The sequence below is a fragment of the Coregonus clupeaformis genome, unplaced genomic scaffold, assembly GCF_020615455.1.
Source record: "Coregonus clupeaformis isolate EN_2021a unplaced genomic scaffold, ASM2061545v1 scaf2394, whole genome shotgun sequence".
Classification (NCBI taxonomy): Eukaryota; Metazoa; Chordata; class Actinopteri; order Salmoniformes; family Salmonidae; genus Coregonus; species Coregonus clupeaformis.
Window position 1 is genome coordinate 40,802 of NW_025535848.1, and position 20,861 is coordinate 61,662.

Here is a 20,861-nt window from a genome sequence, read left to right on the forward strand (position 1 = left end):
AGACTGTTGACAACATGTAAACTATATTTAGTCTCTAAATGTTTAATGCAAACATAAATACATTTGAACAATGAACTCGTATCAACTACATTGTTACAGTTGTTGTTGGTTAGCTAGGTAGCGAATTTTAGCCATTGCATAGACATGATATCAGTCAAAACACCTCAAAACAAGACTTGGTATCAATAACACCATACAACGAGCTGAAACATGCCACAGAGCTACGATTCCCCACATGGCAGCTTGTTGTTAGCTGAGGTTCAGAATCATAACAAGATACACGACTTCCGGCCATCGATGCGCGAGCATCATTTTCGTGACGTCAGCCAACCCTTCTATGGTTCCTGGTCAAAAGTAGTACACTAGCCTACATAGGGAAGAGGGTGCCATTTTGGACGAATTTATGAAGGTGCTGTCATAACCTTTGACCCCCATTTGACCCTACTGTACCTTTAGCCAACTCTCATGACTCCCCGGCCATATACTTTCTAGTTTGATATTACAGCATGAATAGCACATTATTTCATTTGTTAAACAATATTTAATCCACAGTAATTAATATAATTGAAGATTTAAAAATAAATAACATGTCTACCTTGAACTCTTTATTCTCCATCTCCTTGCAAAATCAGCACATTTCCTTGCCAAAATGAACGCGCATCCAGAGCGAAAACTAACGCAATCCTCCAGCACTAGGGAGGATTAGACTGAACTGCTCCAGCGGTTTTTGATCAGTTTCAACGTTTATCAGTGATGACGTAACAATGCTGTACAGATTTGATGCACTTTCGATCTCGTGCTGATGCAACAGTCTGTGTTGTTGAAAGCTCACGTATGGAAATCCTGCGAGTTGTAAACAAATTTAGGCTATTGTTGCCCTTAAAACTGTAATGTTGAGGACGCCATGAAAAATAAAATACATAACCCACACCGTTAGGCCAAGGTACATGCAATATTCATCACTTTGCCAATAGACTTCTTGTTCCTTGTTGTATGTAGCCTTTCTTTTGGGATTAGCACCACTGTCACCTAGAAATTGATACTGCGGTTGTCACATAAAACAGATAACCCATAGTTCATTATTAAATAACATAACTCATTTCTTTATTTTATTACTCATAAAATATACAGCAATCTTCAGATACTGAAAGAATTCATGGGAGTTTCGAATTCAGTCACTATTTCATATGTACATGCTAGTTTCATCCTTTTAAAGAAAAAAAAGGACACGAAAAAACCTGTGAACCTCCTGATCCTGATTTGACGAACATAGCATATGTATTGTACATATTTCCAGTTAAAATGATTTTCAAAAAGAGACAAAAACGGGGGTTTGAACAAGCAATCACATCAAATGATTGAGTGGTTTCATTTTTTTGAAGAAGTTAAAGCAAGAAAAACCTGTCAAAATACATTGATTATAAGACCAAGACAAATAATATATATATATTTTTTTCAACAGAAGAAAATCTAAATGCTGCTGTCCTACGATTGGTTTACAGTGTTTCTCCTCTCCAAGGGAGGCATGTTTTCTGCCTCGGAATAGTATCAGTGCTTTTCACAAACGTTGTAGTACTTAGTATGCATCATTGTTTTCGCTCAAACAGCTGCCCCTACTCTCCTAACCTCCCCTCAGTAACTAAAGAAGACACAAAATGATGATATAAATATCACAAGAAAGAATACATGAATTAATAATTTACTTTCTAAAATAATTTCTAGAGGGCAAAGGACAGGTAGGTTTAATAACGCAAATGTAAAAAGTCCTGTCGCTCACATACAAATGCAAAATCTAAATGGCACCCTATTCTTTATAGAGTACACTACTTTTGACCAGAACCCTATGGCCCTGGTCAAAAGTAGTGTACTATAAAGGGAATAGGGTGCCATTGGGGATGGAAATCCTTTGAAATTACTCATGAGAGCAAATACTACGATTTTTTGGTTCCCACAGAGGGTCAGGAGCTTAAGACATGAATGATTTTATTAAAATGTTTGTTCATAAAAAATCAATGATTTCCCCTCCTCCCACATGGATTACAGACAAGAGGCTAGGTGCGTTCTGTCTGTCTTAGTGTGCGGATAAACATGACCATCACTCTCATAAAACTTAAATGAAACATCACTCCTTATGTTTTTTCTCAGCCCAAAACACTCAATCCCATTTCTACTGTCAAAACAGGTTTTGAAAAGGCTTCTTCCACATCTTTTGGTCCATGTCTGTTTTTCACTCAGTGAAGTGCTACTATCCCCTTGGACTACAGGTTATTGCCGTCATAAGGTGTCCGTCTGTCTGTTGGCTGGACAGTTTTTACCGTTTAGGACCTTTGTGGGTAAAGGTAAAGGTGGGGTATAGCAGCAGCAGTTCCTCTGAAGTCCAGTATCTGCGGGAAGGACACCTGGTGGTACGAGAGGATGAGTGTGGCCAGCCAGCCTGTTGTGCCTCCCCCTCTCCCTCCCTCCCTCCATTTCTCTCTCTCCATCTGCGGGACTCTTAAGGCTCCTGTGCGGACTGTCTCGGCTCGTGCCCTCCCAAAGCTGGCTGTGGTGATTTAAGAAACGGTGTGTATGTGTGTATTTGTTTGTGGCCTCTGCCCCACTTCACTGTCCATCCGCCTGCCCTTGGCTCCCCTCCTGGGCAGCGACCACCACCCCCCTCAGTATGTCTCTGAGTCTGAGTCGTTGAGTTCCTCATCCTTGTAGAAGCCTCCATCGTGTTCGCGGTGGCCGATGTTGTTGAAGCTGCAGTAGGAGCTGTGCTCGCTGCGCAGCACGGGCAGGCTGTCGAAGGTCACACTCTTGGAGGGGCTGGTGGTGTAGTGGTTAATGGCACTGAAGGACAGGCTGGGCGCCGGGTTGCAGGGGGACACGGGCATCATGGTGGACAGGATCAGCGCCAGGCAGTCCGCCACGTCTTTGTTGGGGGCGCAGGCCAAGGCTGGCGTGTAACCTGAGGGGTTCAAACAGAACAGCAGAGGGTCACTTCAGGAGCATCACAGTTTACTATAACACTTTTGGTGAAAAACATGAACTAACAACAGGCTAGGAGATACAAAGTTAAGACAATAACCAAGCAGTGGACTAGAGAGAAACATTTGTGGACACATTGAGAAGAGAAGTACAGAAGAAAACGGTGTTAGCGTTATGGATCTTACCATTCTTATCGACTGCGAGCACGCTAGCACCCTTCACTAGTAGCTCCTGAACCACCACCGTCAGACCATTTCTGGCTGCAACGTGTAACGGCCTGAGGAGAAAGTACCGTCAGATTAGCCAGCAGCAAATGAGGATACCTCCCAAATGCCAGACTATTCCCTATATAGTGCACTTCTTCTAATACTTCTGGCCCAATTAATACAGCTGAACCATACGTACGTCTGTAAGGCTGCGTTAGTCGAGTTGATGAGGTTCCTGTCTGTAATCTTCTCCAATATCAACAAGGCACTGGTTTCATGCCCCTTTAAAAACCAGAGTCAAACATGTCAGACCAAAATTTTAACCAGAGAGAGCCAACTGTTCAGATGAACGTCATCTTCATGTGGGGATGCTCACCTTACTGCAGGCCAGATGAAGAGCAGTGTTCATGACTGCATCCTGCAGGGTGAGCTCTGCTTTGGCACTGCTCACCAACAGCTCTGACACAGACAGAGAAACATAAAGAAACTCAATTAGGAAATGAAGCGACTTATTAAAATGTAAAACAGACATGTTGAACTTAAACCGGCTGGGCGAGGCAAAGCGGAGGAGAGGGGGCTGCGTACCGACAGCGTTGGTTTGTCCGTTCTCAGCAGCCATCATGAGGGAGGTCTTCCCGGAGGCATCGGGGGAGTTGACCTGGGCGTTGTGGCCTAGCAGCAGCTGAAGACACTCCACGTGGTCCGTGAAAGCCGCCGCATGCAGGGGGGTCCTGGAGAGAGAGGAAACTTATTTCACCGACATCATGTAGGACTGTTATAAACAAGTTTGTTCAATTAACCCTGTTTATACCATAGAAATATAAAATCACTAATAGATGTATTAAAAGTAATCTACAATCCCTCATCCAACCCCAGAGGTCATTTTATTCCCAAGACAACATTATTCTCCAGAAGAAAAGGACTTTGTCATGTGCTGTAGTTACCGGTTCTTGGTGTCAGTGGCGTTGACAATGGCCGGCCCCAGAGTGTCAATCAGCATCTCTGCAGCCCCCTCGTTGTCATTGATCACAGCTCAGTGGAGGGGGCTGAACGAGTTGCCCTCGGTCTTGTGGAAAACCTCCTGTTCCAGCAGCACCTCTACACACGTGTCATGGCCTAGTGGAAGATTGATTCATACAGGAAAAAGATGACGTCGCTGCAGACCACAACAATACTCTCAGAGAAAGCTACACATCTGACAATGGTGAAATCACAAAAGATGTTTTAGCTACAACATATGCTATGTCAATCCCTGACAAAGTCCTGTTTCAGTGTAAGGTCCTCCACTGAGAGTCATAACCCCTAATTCTGTTGTAGTCTTGTTCATTCCCCCACATGGCTCCGTCCACACCAATCGAATGCTTTTCAAGCCACAAGAGGGAGTGAATGAGTGTACACTTCATGGAGGAGAGAACAGAGCTACAGTCCAGTTAGTCAGTACGTACCGTTGTATGGCCTGCCTAATTCAGGGACATGTTTACGGTGCTGAAGAGAGAAAATCAGAAAAGATCTAGTGTTCCGTTAGTCCAGTACGTACCGTTGTAGCAGGCCCAGTGTAGTGGCGTGTAGCCCTGGTTGTCTGATGACGGGGAGGGTCTCCACTGACTGGGCGGCGTGTAGGAGCCCCCCCAGCACCCCGATGTGTCCGGATGCCGCAGCCAGGTGGACAGGGGTCCGCCCCTTACAGTCCCGAACCAGGAAGCTGGCGCTGTGCTGCAGCAGGGCCTCCACACACTCCTCATGACCCGTCACCGCCTGGGAGGAAGGGCGGGGAGACAAGAATGGATTTGAAATAACTAATAATCAATTATATAATAATGAATCATCAATTATTACAAATGATGTCTGGAGGCAGGTCCCCCTACAGGGATGAATACACCACTACCCATGGACAACTACTTTTCTGAAGATAATATGTATATTTGAGCCTCCCCGTCTCTTTCTGTGTGTGAGCGTATACAGCCAGCTCTCCTCCTCACCCCTCTGTGTAGCGCTGTTCTGCCCCACTTGTCTTTGGCTTCTATGCTGGCTCCCTTGTTGAGCAGTGAGTACAAACAGTCTGTGTGTCCGCTCAGCACCGACAGCATCAGAGGGGTTCTGATACACAAGACAACAAGGTCATATTACAAACTGGTAATAACCAGGCTAAGTCCCAAATGGCAACCTATTCCCTATATGGTACACTACTTTTGACCTGAGCCCATAGGGTTCTGGTTTAAAGTAGTGCACCAAGTAGGGCATAGGGTGCCATTTGGGACGTAGACCTAGTGTCAAAATCTCTTTATTTCAGGAATTGTATCCAAAACCCAATTGACTTACTGTCCATTCCCGTCTTGAACGTCCACTGCACTCTGGAGGTCAGCATTTCCAATCAGCAAACGCAAACACTCCGAATCACCGTTGGTAGCTAGAGGAGGATAAACAGAGAGGATATAAGAATGTGAGATGATTGACCGTTGGTAGCTAGAGGAGGATAAACAGAGAGGATATAACAATGTGAGATTATTGACCGTTGGTAGCTAGAGGAGGCTAAACAGAGAGGATATGAGCTGATTGCTGGACGACTATTACCTTCACATGAACAGACAGATTTCTAGAACAGTGGTATTGGTAGATGACATCCTCATGATGTTAACACAGCAGATAATAAAACATTGTGGGGCTGAGGCCCTCGAAGCCTTTCACCTGCTAGCTGTGTACCTGGCTCTGGATAGAAGTTCCCCTGTGCACTGATCTAGGATCAGCTTACACTCCCCAGATCCTCAGCAATAATGACAAAAAATGACCTTAGATCAGTGTGTAGTGGGCATTTTCACACTATGCTATATAATATCCCTAGAGTGGACATTGGCATCCTAGCAACATGACCAAACAAATGTCCATCTTGGTAAGGAAAACTTTTGAATTGCAGAATCTCTAGGTCTTACGTGATATCCTATGCGTACCTGCAGCGTGGATGGGGGTCCTCTTCAGGGTGAAGTCTTCAACCAGGATGGAGGCTCCCTGGTTGATGAGGACGTCAACACATTCCACATGGCCTTTAAAGGCAGCCAGGTCCAGAGGGGTGCGCCCCTGGCTGTTCCTCACGTCTAGATCCAGCAGAGACTGAACCAGGACCTCCATAGCATGGTGGTGGCCGTGGTACGCCTGAATGGAAACAAACACACAGTCTGAAGCAAAGTCCAGTGGTGTGCCTGAACAGATATACACTCCTAATATAATCAATGTCCTATAGTAGACCAGTGGTATGCCAGAACAGAAATACACTCCTAATATAATCAATGTCCTATAGTAGACCAGTGGTATGCCTGAACAGATATACACTCCTAATATAATCAATGTCCTATAGTAGACCAGTGGTATGCCTGAACAGAAATACACTCCTAATATAATCAATGTCCTATAGTAGACCAGTGGTATGCCAGAACAGATATACACTCCTAATATAATCAATGTCCTATAGTAGACCAGTGGAATGCCTGAACAGATATACACTCTTAATATAATCAATGTCCTATAGTAGACCAGTGGTATGCCAGAACAGATATACACTCCTAATATAATCAATGTCCTATAGTAGACCAGTGGTATGCCTGAACAGATATACACTCCTAATATAATCAATGTCCTATAGTAGACCAGTGGTATGCCAGAACAGATATACACTCCTAATATAATCAATGTCCTATAGTAGACCAGTGGTGTGCCTGAACAGATATACACTCCTAATATAATCAATGTCCTATAGTAGACCAGTGGTATGCCTGAACAGATATACACTCCTAATATAATCAATGTCCTATAGTAGACCAGTGGTATGCCTGAACAGATATACACTCCTAATATAATCAATGTCCTATAGTAGACCAGTGGTATGCCTGAACAGATATACACTCCTAATATAATCAATGTCCTAAAGTAGACCGGTGGTATGCCTGAACAGATATACACTCCTAATATAATCAATGTCCTATAGTAGACCAGTGGTATGCCAGAACAGATATACACTCCTAATATAATCAATGTCCTATAGTAGACCAGTGGTATGCCAGAACAGATATACACTCCTAATATAATCAATGTCCTATAGTAGACCAGTGGTATGCCTGAACAGATATACACTCCTAATATAATCAATGTCCTATAGTAGACCAGTGGTATGCCTGAACAGATATACACTCCTAATATAATCAATGTCCTATAGTAGACCAGTGGTATGCCTGAACAGATATACACTCTTAATATAATCAATGTCCTATAGTAGACCAGTGGTATGCCAGAACAGATATACACTCCTAATATAATCAATGTCCTATAGTAGACCAGTGGTATGCCTGAACAGATATACACTCCTAATATAATCAATGTCCTATAGTAGACCAGTGGTATGCCTGAACAGATATACACTCCTAATATAATCAATGTCCTATAGTAGACCAGTGGTGCGCCTGAACAGATATACACTCTTAATATAATCAATGTCCTATAGTAGACCAGTGGTATGCCTGAACAGAAACAGTCCTAGACCTCTAAAGTAGACCAGTGTCTCTCAAATCGGGTGCCCATTTTTTCTCCCGCCCAGCATCAACATCGAAGGTCCCTGCCAAGCGTGAGATTTAGAAACAAACACACTACTACTCCTCTGTTGGAGGTTGATTAACTCAAATGGCAAAATAAGGAAATCATCCTCATCATCACCGTGTCAAAATATGCATGTATTTTACACTAATCAAGAACAGATAGGAACATGGTGTGTGAGTGTCTGGACAATCAACTCTTCGTGGAAAAACAACACCATGCCTGCATCCCAGATAGCACCCTATTTCCCATGTAGTGCAGTACTTTTGATCTGGGCCCATAAGGTTCTGGTCAAAAGTAGTGCACTAAATAGGGAATAGGGTGCCATTTGTCATGTGGCGAGACCCCTACAGGAGCAGGTAGGCTTTACTCACAGCTAAGTGTAGGGGGCTGATGGGAGCTCTGACATCAGAGTCGTTCAGGATGTCTGTCCCTGAGGTTTCCATTAGCTGGGGAAAGACAAGGACGGGCCAGTTTAGACTTGTAACATATTTACTTTGAAGTTTAGTCTAGTAGCATGTTTCATGTTGTAAATCTCAGTGACCAGCCCCTGCAGACATACTGGGGTGTTGCATTCGTAACTTAAACAAGCTAGTGTGAGGAAAAGTAACCAACTGGTACTTACCACATCTAAAGGTGTTCACTTGCAATCTGGAAAAAGAACATCAAGAGTGACGATGCGGCCACGACAAACATGCAACCACACCTTAAAACCTACTGAATATCAACGTCTGTCCCAAATGGCACCCTATTCCCTATATAGTGCATTACTTTTGACCAGAGCCCTATGGGCCCTACATCCATTTGGGACGCAGACAAAATGGTCTGTGAATGCAGGGCGTCTAGTCCCCTGTGGTTCTGACTCACCAGCTCCAGACAGAGGCGGTGTCCGTACGCAGACGCGTAATGGACTGCGGTGTAGCCCTGATTGTCCCTGATCCCTGGGTTAGCGTCGTTTCGCAGCAAATATTCCAGACACCTAGAGGTCAGAGGTCAAGAGTTCACTAATCATTATACCAACATCAAGACAGACAGATAAGCAAGCAGAGACACTTTCCCAAAGGAGACGTGGCCAAGCTTTCACACTGCTGATTTAACACTAGTATGTATTCAAACACGGCCAACAACATACTCTAGACTACAGTGAAATGTGAAAGGTCATGGCACCACAACATACTCTCCAGACTACAGTGAAATGTGAAAGGTCATGGCACCACAACATACTCTCCAGACTACAGTGAAATGTGAAAGGTCATGGCACCACAACATACTCTCCAGACTACAGTGAAATGTGAAAGGTCATGGCACCACAACATACTCTCCAGACTACAGTGAAATGTGAAAGGTCATGGCACCACAACATACTCTCCAGACTACAGTGAAATGTGAAAGGTCATGGCACCACAACATACTCTCCAGACTACAGTGAAATGTGAAAGGTCATGGCACCACAACATACTCTCCAGACTACAGTGAAATGTGAAAGGTCATGGCACCACAACATACTCTCCAGACTACAGTGAAATGTGAAAGGTCATGGCACCACAACATACTCTCCAGACTACAGTGAAATGTGAAAGGTCATGGCACCACAACATACTCTCCAGACTACAGTGAAATGTGAAAGGTCATGGCACCACAACATACTCTCCAGACTACAGTGAAATGTGAAAGGTCATGGCACCACAACATACTCTCCAGACTACAGTGAAATGTGAAAGGTCATGGCACCACAACATACTCTCCAGACTACAGTGAAATGTGAAAGGTCATGGCACCACAACATACTCTCCAGACTACAGTGAAATGTGAAAGGTCATGGCACCACAACACACACAACAGTAAGAGAGGTGTGAGACGTACTTTCCGTCTGTGTCGGAGGCAGCAGCGTAGTGGAGCGGGATGGAACACCTTTTATCCAGATCGTTCACACTGGCCCCAGACCCCACCAAGGCAAACAGACACTGGTAGTTACAATTGGCTGCCGCATAATGCAGAGGACTCCTAGAAGAACGCACAGAAACCATTCAACAACAACAACAGAAACAGCTTATTGGAGCTGTAAAACATTTACATTTACGTCATTTAGCAGACACTCTTATCCAGTGCGACTTACAGGAGCAATTAGGGTTAAGTGCCTTGCTGCAGTGCACATAGACACATTTTTCACCTAGTCAGCTAGGGGATTTGAACCAGCAACCTTTCGGTTACTGACCCAACGCTCTTAACCGCTAGGCTACCTGCCGCCCAATATTTCCCATAATAATTCCTATATGCCCCTATACTATATTCCCCATTATCATAAAGATCACATATGAAAGTTATTTGATGCCACAGACAGACCTTCTGAAGCTGTCCTTTCTGTTGAAGTCTGCCCCTGTGTTGAGCAGCAGATTCAGACAGTCAAGGTTCCTGGTAACAAGATATCAAGTTCAGAAAGGCCCTTTCACATCTGAGCTATCAGGTGGATGGTAACAATGAGAACCTTAAAGAAAAGAGAAACCCGTACACTGCTCTTGCTAGTATCACTGTTTTTATAATGCTAATAAAAGCAATAATAAAAAGTGATACTAGCAAGAGCAGTTTTCAGGTTTCTCTTCTCTTTCAAGAAGATATAAAGACAATTTAGACCAGAGCGCAAGTCAATACCACCATGGCATGGAACCACATTATACAGAAATGATACCGCACTAATGATCTATACGATTTTTTAATACTGCTAAACAATGTGAAATGTAAGAGTGTGAATATGTGTTTGTTCTTTCTGGTGGCTTTCCAGTTCATGAACTAAATATTCCTTGGTGTAAAGCCTGGACCAGTCCACTCACCCAACAGCTGCTGCAGCATGTAAACAGGTCCTTCCAAAGTCGTCAGGGGTGTCTATATCAAAGCCTGATGAGAGGAGCTTCCGACAGCAGTCAGAGAACCCACTGAGAGCAGACAGGTGGAGGGGGAACATCCCATGGACGCCTCGCCTGCAACACATTTTTACATTTTAGACTTTAAGCAGACACTCTTATCCAGAGCAACTTACAGTTGATTCAGCTAAGATTGGAAACAGCACCACATCACAGTCCTCATTAAACCCCACAGCAGATCAACACAACAGCATGCTGCAATGCCCTGTCTATCAACCCCCCACACACCACAATGTGTTGAGCATAGTCTCCAAGCGGGAATTCGGTCAATGACAGAATTGCAGATGCATGTTGCATTTTTGCTGGAAACTGTGTGTGTTCTCACTTGGCTGTGTCAGCTCCGTTCGTGATGAGTGTATTGATGAGTAACTCATGGCCGTAGCGAGCAGAGATGTGCAGAGGTGTGTTTCCATTATTTTCTTCACAGTCGATCTCAGCACCTACAGAACACACACACACACACACACACACACACAGACACACACAGACACACACACAGACACACACACACAGACACACACACACACACGTCAACCACTTGACCCTAGAGGCCTCATGAAGCTTCATGTTCAACCACATTGCAAGTAACATTGCTCTGTGCCAGTGAATCATGGTTTGAAGACAAAAGACAATGCTGAAGAGCCTACTGGTTCATATATATTCAGTTGAGAGCATTCACAGCGACTCACCATTCTGGATGATGGCTTGAGATCTGGAGAAGCGTCCGTGGATGGCCGTCATGTGGAGGGGGGTCTTTCCATCTTTACTCTGCAGATAGAAAGACAAAGATGGTTCACACGGCAGTCTGTGCTGCTGACCACAGGCAAAATCAAACACGTATTGGAGGAGCGCTTGATTGCATTTAGTTTGCATTGTTAGGCCTATTCCATTGGTATTTGAATGTAGACCAGGGCCAAATACTAAGCCATGTGCTGCGTCAGTGTGTAAGTCCCAAATGGCACCCTATTTATAAGTACACTACTTTTTGAACCAAAGTAGTGTACTTATAAAGGGAACAGGGTGCCATTTGGGACACAGGCAGTGTCATCACGGCTCCTTGCTCTATGGGCCCCTGGTCAAAAGTAGTGCACTACATAGGGAATAGGGTGTTATTTAGTTCAGACACAGTGTTGGTCATCCGGTCTCCTCACCTTGATGTTGACGAGGGCCCCGTTGCCCACCAGCAGCTCCAGGCAGAGCGCCCCATGGCGCGAGGCGGCCGTGAAGTGGAGTGGGGCGAAACCCTTCTCGTACACCTGGTTCACGTTGGCGCCGCACTCGATCAGCTCATTCACCACCACATCCTGCCCGTTGTAGCATGCCACGTGGAGGGGGGTGTTACCGTACCCATTGGGCTAATTTATCTGGAGGGAGCAAGGGAGGGAAAAGAGTGGAGAGAGAGAGAGAGAGGGGGGGGAGAGAGAGAACAAAACAATACATTCCTGATCAGGTCACTTGGTTCTGAAAAACCCCCTGGTCCAACCTCTCTCTCTTCATTACTTGGTTCTGAAAAACCCCTGGTCCAACCTCTCTCTCTTCATTACTTGGTTCTGAAAACCCCCTGGTCCAACCTCTCTCTCTTCATTACTTGGTTCTGAAAACCCCCTGGTCCAACCTCTCTCTCTTCATTACTTGGTTATGAAAACCCCCTGGTCCAACCTCTCTCTCTTCATTACTTGGTTCTGAAAACCCCCTGGTCCAACCTCTCTCTCTTCATTACTTGGTTATGAAAACCCCCTGGTCCAACCTCTCTCTCTTCATTACTTGGTTATGAAAACCCCCTGGTCCAACCTCTCTCTCTTCATTACTTGGTTCTGAAAAACCCCCTGGTCCAACCTCTCTCTCTTCATTACTTGGTTATGAAAAACCCCCTGGTCCAACCTCTCTCTCTTCATTACTTGGTTATGAAAAACCCCCTGGTCCAACCTCTCTCTCTTCATTACTTGGTTCTGAAAACCCCCTGGTCCAACCTCTCTCTCTTCATTACTTGGTTCTGAAAAACCCCCTGGTCCAACCTCTCTCTCTTCATTACTTGGTTCTGAAAAACCCCCTGGTCCAACCTCTCTCTCTTCATTACTTGGTTATGAAAACCCCCTGGTCCAACCTCTCTCTCTTCATTACTTGGTTATGAAAAACCCCCTGGTCCAACCTCTCTCTCTTCATTACTTGGTTCTGAAAACCCCCTGGTCCAACCTCTCTCTCTTCATTACTTGGTTCTGAAAAACCCCCTGGTCCAACCTCTCTCTCTTCATTACTTGGTTATGAAAAACCCCCTGGTCCAACCTCTCTCTCTTCATTACTTGGTTATGAAAACCCCCTGGTCCAACCTCTCTCTCTTCATTACTTGGTTCTGAAAAACCCCCTGGTCCAACCTCTCTCTCTTCATTACTTGGTTATGAAAACCCCCTGGTCCAACCTCTCTCTCTTCATTACTTGGTTATGAAAAACCCCCTGGTCCAACCTCTCTCTCTTCATTACTTGGTTATGAAAAACCCCCTGGTCCAACCTCTCTCTCTTCATTACTTGGTTATGAAAACCCCCTGGTCCAACCTCTCTCTCTTCATTACTTGGTTATGAAAAACCCCCTGGTCCAACCTCTCTCTCTTCATTACTTGGTTATGAAAACCCCCTGGTCCAACCTCTCTCTCTTCATTACTTGGTTATGAAAACCCCCTGGTCCAACCTCTCTCTCTTCATTACTTGGTTATGAAAACCCCCTGGTCCAACCTCTCTCTCTTCATTACTTGGTTATGAAAACCCCCTGGTCCAACCTCTCTCTCTTCATTACTTGGTTCTGAAAAACCCCCTGGTCCAACCTCTCTCTCTTCATTACTTGGTTATGAAAACCCCCTGGTCCAACCTCTCTCTCTTCATTACTTGGTTCTGAAAACCCCCTGGTCCAACCTCTCTCTCTTCATTACTTGGTTCTGAAAACCCCCTGGTCCAACCTCTCTCTCTTCATTACTTGGTTCTGAAAAACCCCCTGGTCCAACCTCTCTCTCTTCATTACTTGGTTCTGAAAACCCCCTGGTCCAACCTCTCTCTCTTCATTACTTGGTTCTGAAAACCCCCTGGTCCAACCTCTCTCTCTTCATTACTTGGTTCTGAAAACCCCCTGGTCCAACCTCTCTCTCTTCATTACTTGGTTCTGAAAAACCCCCTGGTCCAACCTCTCTCTCTTCATTACTTGGTTATGAAAACCCCCTGGTCCAACCTCTCTCTCTTCATTACTTGGTTCTGAAAACCCCCTGGTCCAACCTCTCTCTCTTCATTACCTGGTTATGAAAACCCCTGGTCCAACCTCTCTCTCTTCATTACTTGGTTCTGAAAACCCCCTGGTCCAACCTCTCTCTCTTCATTACTTGGTTCTGAAAACCCCCTGGTCCAACCTCTCTCTCTTCATTACTTGGTTCTGAAAAACCCCCTGGTCCAACCTCTCTCTCTTCATTACTTGGTTCTGAAAAACCCCCTGGTCCAACCTCTCTCTCTTCATTACTTGGTTCTGAAAAACCCCCTGGTCCAACCTCTCTCTCTTCATTACTTGGTTATGAAAACCCCCTGGTCCAACCTCTCTCTCTTCATTACTTGGTTCTGAAAACCCCCTGGTCCAACCTCTCTCTCTTCATTACTTGGTTATGAAAAACCCCCTGGTCCAACCTCTCTCTCTTCATTACTTGGTTCTGAAAACCCCCTGGTCCAACCTCTCTCTCTTCATTACTTGGTTCTGAAAAACCCCCTGGTCCAACCTCTCTCTCTTCATTACTTGGTTCTGAAAACCCCCTGGTCCAACCTCTCTCTCTTCATTACTTGGTTCTGAAAACCCCCTGGTCCAACCTCTCTCTCTTCATTACTTGGTTCTGAAAACCCCCTGGTCCAACCTCTCTCTCTTCATTACTTGGTTCTGAAAACCCCCTGGTCCAACCTCTCTCTCTTCATTACTTGGTTCTGAAAACCCCCTGGTCCAACCTCTCTCTCTTCATTACTTGGTTCTGAAAACCCCCTGGTCCAACCTCTCTCTCTTCATTACCTGGTTCTGAAAACCCCCTGGTCCAACCTCTCTCTCTTCATTACCTGGTTATGAAAACCCCCTGGTCCAACCTCTCTCTCTTCATTACTTGGTTCTGAAAACCCCCTGGTCCAACCTCTCTCTCTTCATTACTTGGTTATGAAAACCCCCTGGTCCAACCTCTCTCTCTTCATTACTTGGTTCTGAAAACCCCCTGGTCCAACCTCTCTCTCTTCATTACTTGGTTATGAAAACCCCCTGGTCCAACCTCTCTCTCTTCATTACTTGGTTATGAAAAACCCCCTGGTCCAACCTCTCTCTCTTCATTACTTGGTTCTGAAAACCCCCTGGTCCAACCTCTCTCTCTTCATTACTTGGTTCTGAAAAACCCCTGGTCCAACCTCTCTCTCTTCATTACTTGGTTCTGAAAACCCCCTGGTCCAACCTCTCTCTCTTCATTACTTGGTTATGAAAACCCCCTGGTCCAACCTCTCTCTCTTCATTACTTGGTTATGAAAACCCCCTGGTCCAACCTCTCTCTCTTCATTACCTGGTTATGAAAACCCCCTGGTCCAACCTCTCTCTCTTCATTACTTGGTTCTGAAAACCCCCTGGTCCAACCTCTCTCTCTTCATTACTTGGTTATGAAAAACCCCCTGGTCCAACCTCTCTCTCTTCATTACCTGGTTATGAAAACCCCCTGGTCCAACCTCTCTCTCTTCATTACTTGGTTATGAAAACCCCCTGGTCCAACCTCTCTCTCTTCATTACTTGGTTATGAAAACCCCCTGGTCCAAATCACTGGCTCTAACCTCTCTCTCTTCATTACTATTATGAAAACCCCCTACACATTTGAATGCGTGTTGACTCACATCCACACCAAGGTCCAGGAGGTACTTGACCACACTGATCATTCCACTGGAGGCTGCAGAGTGGAGAGGGGTGTAGGCCTTCTTGTATTTACAGGACACCTCTGATCCATGAGAGGCCAGCAGTTTCACCACCTCAATGTGCCCTATGGTAGAGAGAGAGGGGGAGGGATAAATAGAGAGAGAGAGAGAGAGAGAGAGAGAGAGAGAGAGAGAGAGAGAGAGAGAGAGAGAGAGAGAGAGAGAGAGAGAGAGAGAGAGAGAGAGGGGGTTAAGAGAGAAACAGAGATACAAACACAGAGAGATAGGCAGAGAGAGGGAGAGATAGATTAGTTTACAGTGGTACACAGCACCATAAGCAACACCTACATCATGTTAGTACAACTGAAAACATCTAATCAACCTACTTAGTACATGATTCTGACATAATAACACACTAGACGTGGCTCATACAGCTGAGCTGTGAGACTAACACACAGTCTATTCATTCATTCATTGGTATAAAGGACATTAGTCAGAATGTAAATGATGTGGTAAACTCATCACCCATGTAAGCAGCCCAGTGGATTGCTCGGCAATCCTTCTTGTCAAAGGCATTAATGTTGGCTCCTCTGGAGAGAAGCAGCCTCACCATCTAACAGGGAGAGGAGAGAGAAACAAAACACAGGTTGAGGAAAACTAAACAGCAAAATCCGCTAAATCTGGCTTCAAAGCCTTCCCTTTAAAATTATATATTTTGTATTCACAATGAATGAAAGATAACATGTAAAGACATGGTACATTTCTCCCCTTTTAGTCCCCCTTTGACCTCCCCCTCCCCCAGAATGCCTCCAAACACATTTAAAAAGAAAGGGAAAGTAATTGAGTTACATGTCAGAAAACAAAACAAAAGTATACAACAACGTTACTTCAAGCAAAAATGTAATAGCCTAACAATTTCAGGTGATTAAGTGATTTTATAGGCCTATATAGCAGTAATCTCAAGGTGGGGCCAAGAGTACTAATCTGGAGGAAGTGTTTGGAGCTGTTCAAAATAGGATATCATCGGGTCCCAGGAGGAATAAAATGAGTTGGTTGACCCTCGAATGGTAACTTCATTTTTTCTCATTTTAGGAACAGCTTCAGATCTTTGAGCCAAAGAGAGGCTAAGGGAGGATTGATAGATTTCCAATCCAATAAAATCCTTCTGCGGGCTAACAGGGAGGCAAAGGCAATGGCATCTAGCTGTCTATTGGTCAGAGAAGGATTGTTGTTTGGTACTCCAAAAATAGCAATTTCTGCACTAGGCTGCAACTTTATATCAAATGCTTCAGAAAGGGTTTTAAATAGTGGACAACTAATCTGCCAGACGGGGACAGGACCAGAACATTTGATTAGTCCCATTATCACTGAGTACTGTGGATGATGGTACATCAAAAGACAGAGGTGGGATACCCTGGTCAGGTGGAACAAACAGCCTACCACTCCCAGTGCTTGCAAACTCAGGACTAGCAAACACTCTACTCCCAGGAGCTGACTGTACAATTGGTGTAAATGGAAGGACACCCCTCCCTCTACCCACACTAAAATCCCCAGCATAACATGTCTTATGGATTTGAGAATCTTCCATGGCTCAACAGAGCACTAAAATACAATGTAATTTAGTGCATTCAAATACCCAAAAAAATAAATGCAAAAAACAAATTCATCCAAAACATACAAATAAGCACGAATACCTGTATCTAATGAATATGCTACATTCACTTTCACTGTTTACAGTATATATTCACTTACAGTAAACCATCAACAAATTCACATGCGCATGTCGTGCACCTCATCCACATGCACAGCTCCGGCGGTCGGCTTGAGCTGACCAGTCGGCAGGTCACGTAATTAGGACACTGCCACAACTGGAATTCTGATGGTTGGATAATTTTTATTCGACCTGCACACGAAGAGACAACACACAATATGTTAGCTCTTGGTGCAGCCACAGCTCTCGGGCACCTTGCTAGTTGAAGGTCAGGCAAAGAGAACAGGTGCTGCATGCACACATTCAGTGCCTAACAACACACTATACAATACAAGTAAAATGATATACAACATAATTCTGACAAAATAAAAGACATAACTGCACACCACGAGACAACACACAATAGGTTAGCCCTTGGTGCAGCCACAGCTCTCGGGCACCTGCGTGAGCACATAGAAACTCACTCAAACACTGCCCCAAATACTCCCGAGTTACAATAGGTACCCTAATTAGCGAGCTCGGTGAAAGTTGTTAACATACATCTTTATATTGTCCACATTGTAACAAAACCTGTAGTTGCGTAACAGCACTTTGTGTAACTTTACCACAGTTTTATATTGACAAATTATGGCCCCAAGGACAACATACCTTGCTAGTTGAAGGTCAGGCAAAAGAGAACAATAAGAGGGTACATAAATACAGATAACCCGCGATGGACCAAACCAAAATATATACAACTTTTACAATTAGGTGTATTTGCAATATAGATACATAAAAATGTTTGTACACCAAAAAATAACATTAGCTATCCAGCTGTAATTAAATAAAGAAACCGTATTGAATTATTATTATTATTATTAACTTATTAACATCCCCTCTTGACCTGGCCTACTTGAACTGTCCTTGTGTGCAATTTGGTGCATGATCTAGGGGAACAACATCACACTACTACACATATAATTCAAGTCATACCTTTATTGTCATTCATGCTCTTATTTTTAACCTAGTAGTTTTGCAAAAGTGTAACCTGCGTCAATTCTAGGAAATATTGGAATAACGTGCTTAAGAGGAGCCCTGACACGCACAACAGGATAACACAACTACCACATTTTCAATTGACAATCATTGATTTAAATGGATGTGGTCAATAGATTTGTATAGGCATATCTACTAATTTAATTTAACTTGTAAGCCAAGGTTGGATTAGTAGGGCTATGCAACATGCACCTGGATAACCGCGTCATGAATCGGAACGGGCTCCAACGTCCTCATATACACATTATGACAAAATAAAGATCTTAATATTTCACGAAATAAAGACATAGAAGAAAACAGGTTCTAGAAACTCAATTTCTCCATGGCAATAGAATGTAAACATGTAAATTGCGCCAAACATATCCAAATATCGCCTACAACTCAATTCTCAGCGCAGCATATTGGACGACTCCACAGGCATTGATCATTCGCGACTTTAAATCATTCCTGTTATCTCTAAAGCATCCCGTATATTTATAGCGCTGCATTTCGTCCCCCTCTGACCATGGATAGGGTTGGGAGCATTCCTGAGTTCACTTATGGTCCCACTAAGGTAATCTTAGGAGATATTCCTTTTGGCATACTGTAAATGCCTGTGCATAATGTACCTAATAAAGCATAATTATTTTAATTATCTTCAAAGGAATTCTGTAGAAGCAGCCTTTATTTGCAGACTCTGCAGGCCTGCTGGGAGGAAGCATATTACAATAAACAGGTAAGATTCATCCCACAAAAACAGTAACCACAGAAAAAAAGAGATAGATTTAATCCCAAAACAAGAGTTTTATTTCAAGACAGTTTAGAGAAGATGGTCATAAGAGTTTTTAATATCACTTGCAAATTGTGAGACATGAGCAGTTGTGAAATGTTGCGGGAGGCCTTCTGAAAGCACATTATATGGTCTTTAGTGGCACGGTCTCACACCTTACCTCATCTTGCAGAAGAAGTTCATGGTCCACTATCTGCTGCTCCAGAGTCGAGGCCAGGTCTCGCCCCATGTCACCATGGAGCACATGAGCGACTGGCTGGTGTCTCAGGGCAAAAAATCCCTTAGGGAGAGGTGAGTACCACGTCAGCTCTCACCTTCACTGCCATTCTCTGTCACCAGCAGCACTCCAGGAGGTGTGGGTAAAATAAACAACAGATAAATAGGAAGCCAGGAAAGTTGAAATGCTTTGTGTTTTATTTGAAGGGTGTGGAAGGAAACCCTGGAGGAGGGGAACGAACTCGCTCGGCTGGTAAGAGAATGAGAGTTAGAGACTTAGACTATCAGTCAGTGAGCTCCTTTCTCGCCTTTCAACAACTAGTCAGTACAGCAGAATATATCTGTTGTGAAATTACACTAATGGGACTTCCTGTTTCTTACGGCAGACCTGGGAAGTAAACACCTGCCTAAAAATGATTGACATGGAGCACAAGGCTGTCTGCAAGCTTCGCCGCTCTATGCACACCACCTCTCCAGCTGGCGCTGACATGTGAGTTCCATGTACTGCCCTGCATACAGCTTGCTCCATTCATCTACACATCTGGAGCTATGCAGAAAATAACTAGGGCAGTTTTCTCTGTGTGAACATTGCACATCGTTTAGCTTTCTCTGCTGCTTTTTGTTGATTTCAGCGACCCCAAGGTCCACATCATCGTGGAGAGAGCTGTGAGGAGCATTCTGGACAAGCTGTCCAATAAGCCCTGTAGCAACCTGCTCAGCCCATCCCAGGTGGTGGTGGAGCTGGTGCCCAGGATCCTCCTGGCCCTGTGGCTTCAGCCAGAGGAAGGCCATTCAGATCACCCCATCCTCCTAAGCGGGATGGCTGTGAGTATGGTGGTGGCCGTAGGGGAGAAGCTCTCCAACACGTTGAAGGCCTCTTCTCCTCACACCCCTTTCTCCCGGGCTGCTGCTTTTGACTCTGTGAGGTCGATCCTCGGGAGAATCAGCCAGTCCTTCTCCCTGGATGACCTCAAGACCCCTTTTTTATGAGCTCTGTCTGTGCCTTTGTGGCGGACGAGGTGAAAAGCTACTTCCAGCCTACTGCAGACACCCTGCGAGTTCCCCCTGTCCTAGTGGTGGCCTTCTCCGCCACACTACCAGCTGATATCCAAGCAGGTGAGTAGCACTCATAGAAAGCACTCTGACAGATGCCTTTTGTCATGACATCCTGGTGCCTTGTAGTAGTAGAGCCAATCAGGATTTTAATTGTCACCGCTAACACAGATGCAGACCAGGCTTCTTCCCACCTGGAGGTTGTGGAAATCCCCCATAACACAGAGGCAGACCCAATTTCTTCCCACCCGGAGGTTGTGGACATCACCCCTAACACAGAGAAAGACCCGGCTTCTGCCCACCTGGAGGTTGAGGGATTCACCCCTAACACAGAGTTTGACCCAGCTTCTCCCCACCTAGATGTTGTTGACATCACCCGTATCAGAGAGGAAGACCCGGCTTCTTCCCACATAGTGGTTTTGGACATCACCCCTAACACAGAGGCACACCTGGCTTCTTCCCACCTGGAGGTTGCTGACAAAACCCGTAGCACAGAGGCAGACCCGGTA

At 44.7% G+C, this 20,861-nt stretch overlaps 1 pseudogene; it reads right to left on the bottom strand.

The window, feature by feature from the left end:
• Positions 1–1,379: 1,379 nt before the first annotated feature.
• On the bottom strand, positions 1,380–17,339 carry LOC121565417 (annotated as a pseudogene).
• Between the last annotated feature and the right edge of the window lie 3,522 nt (positions 17,340–20,861).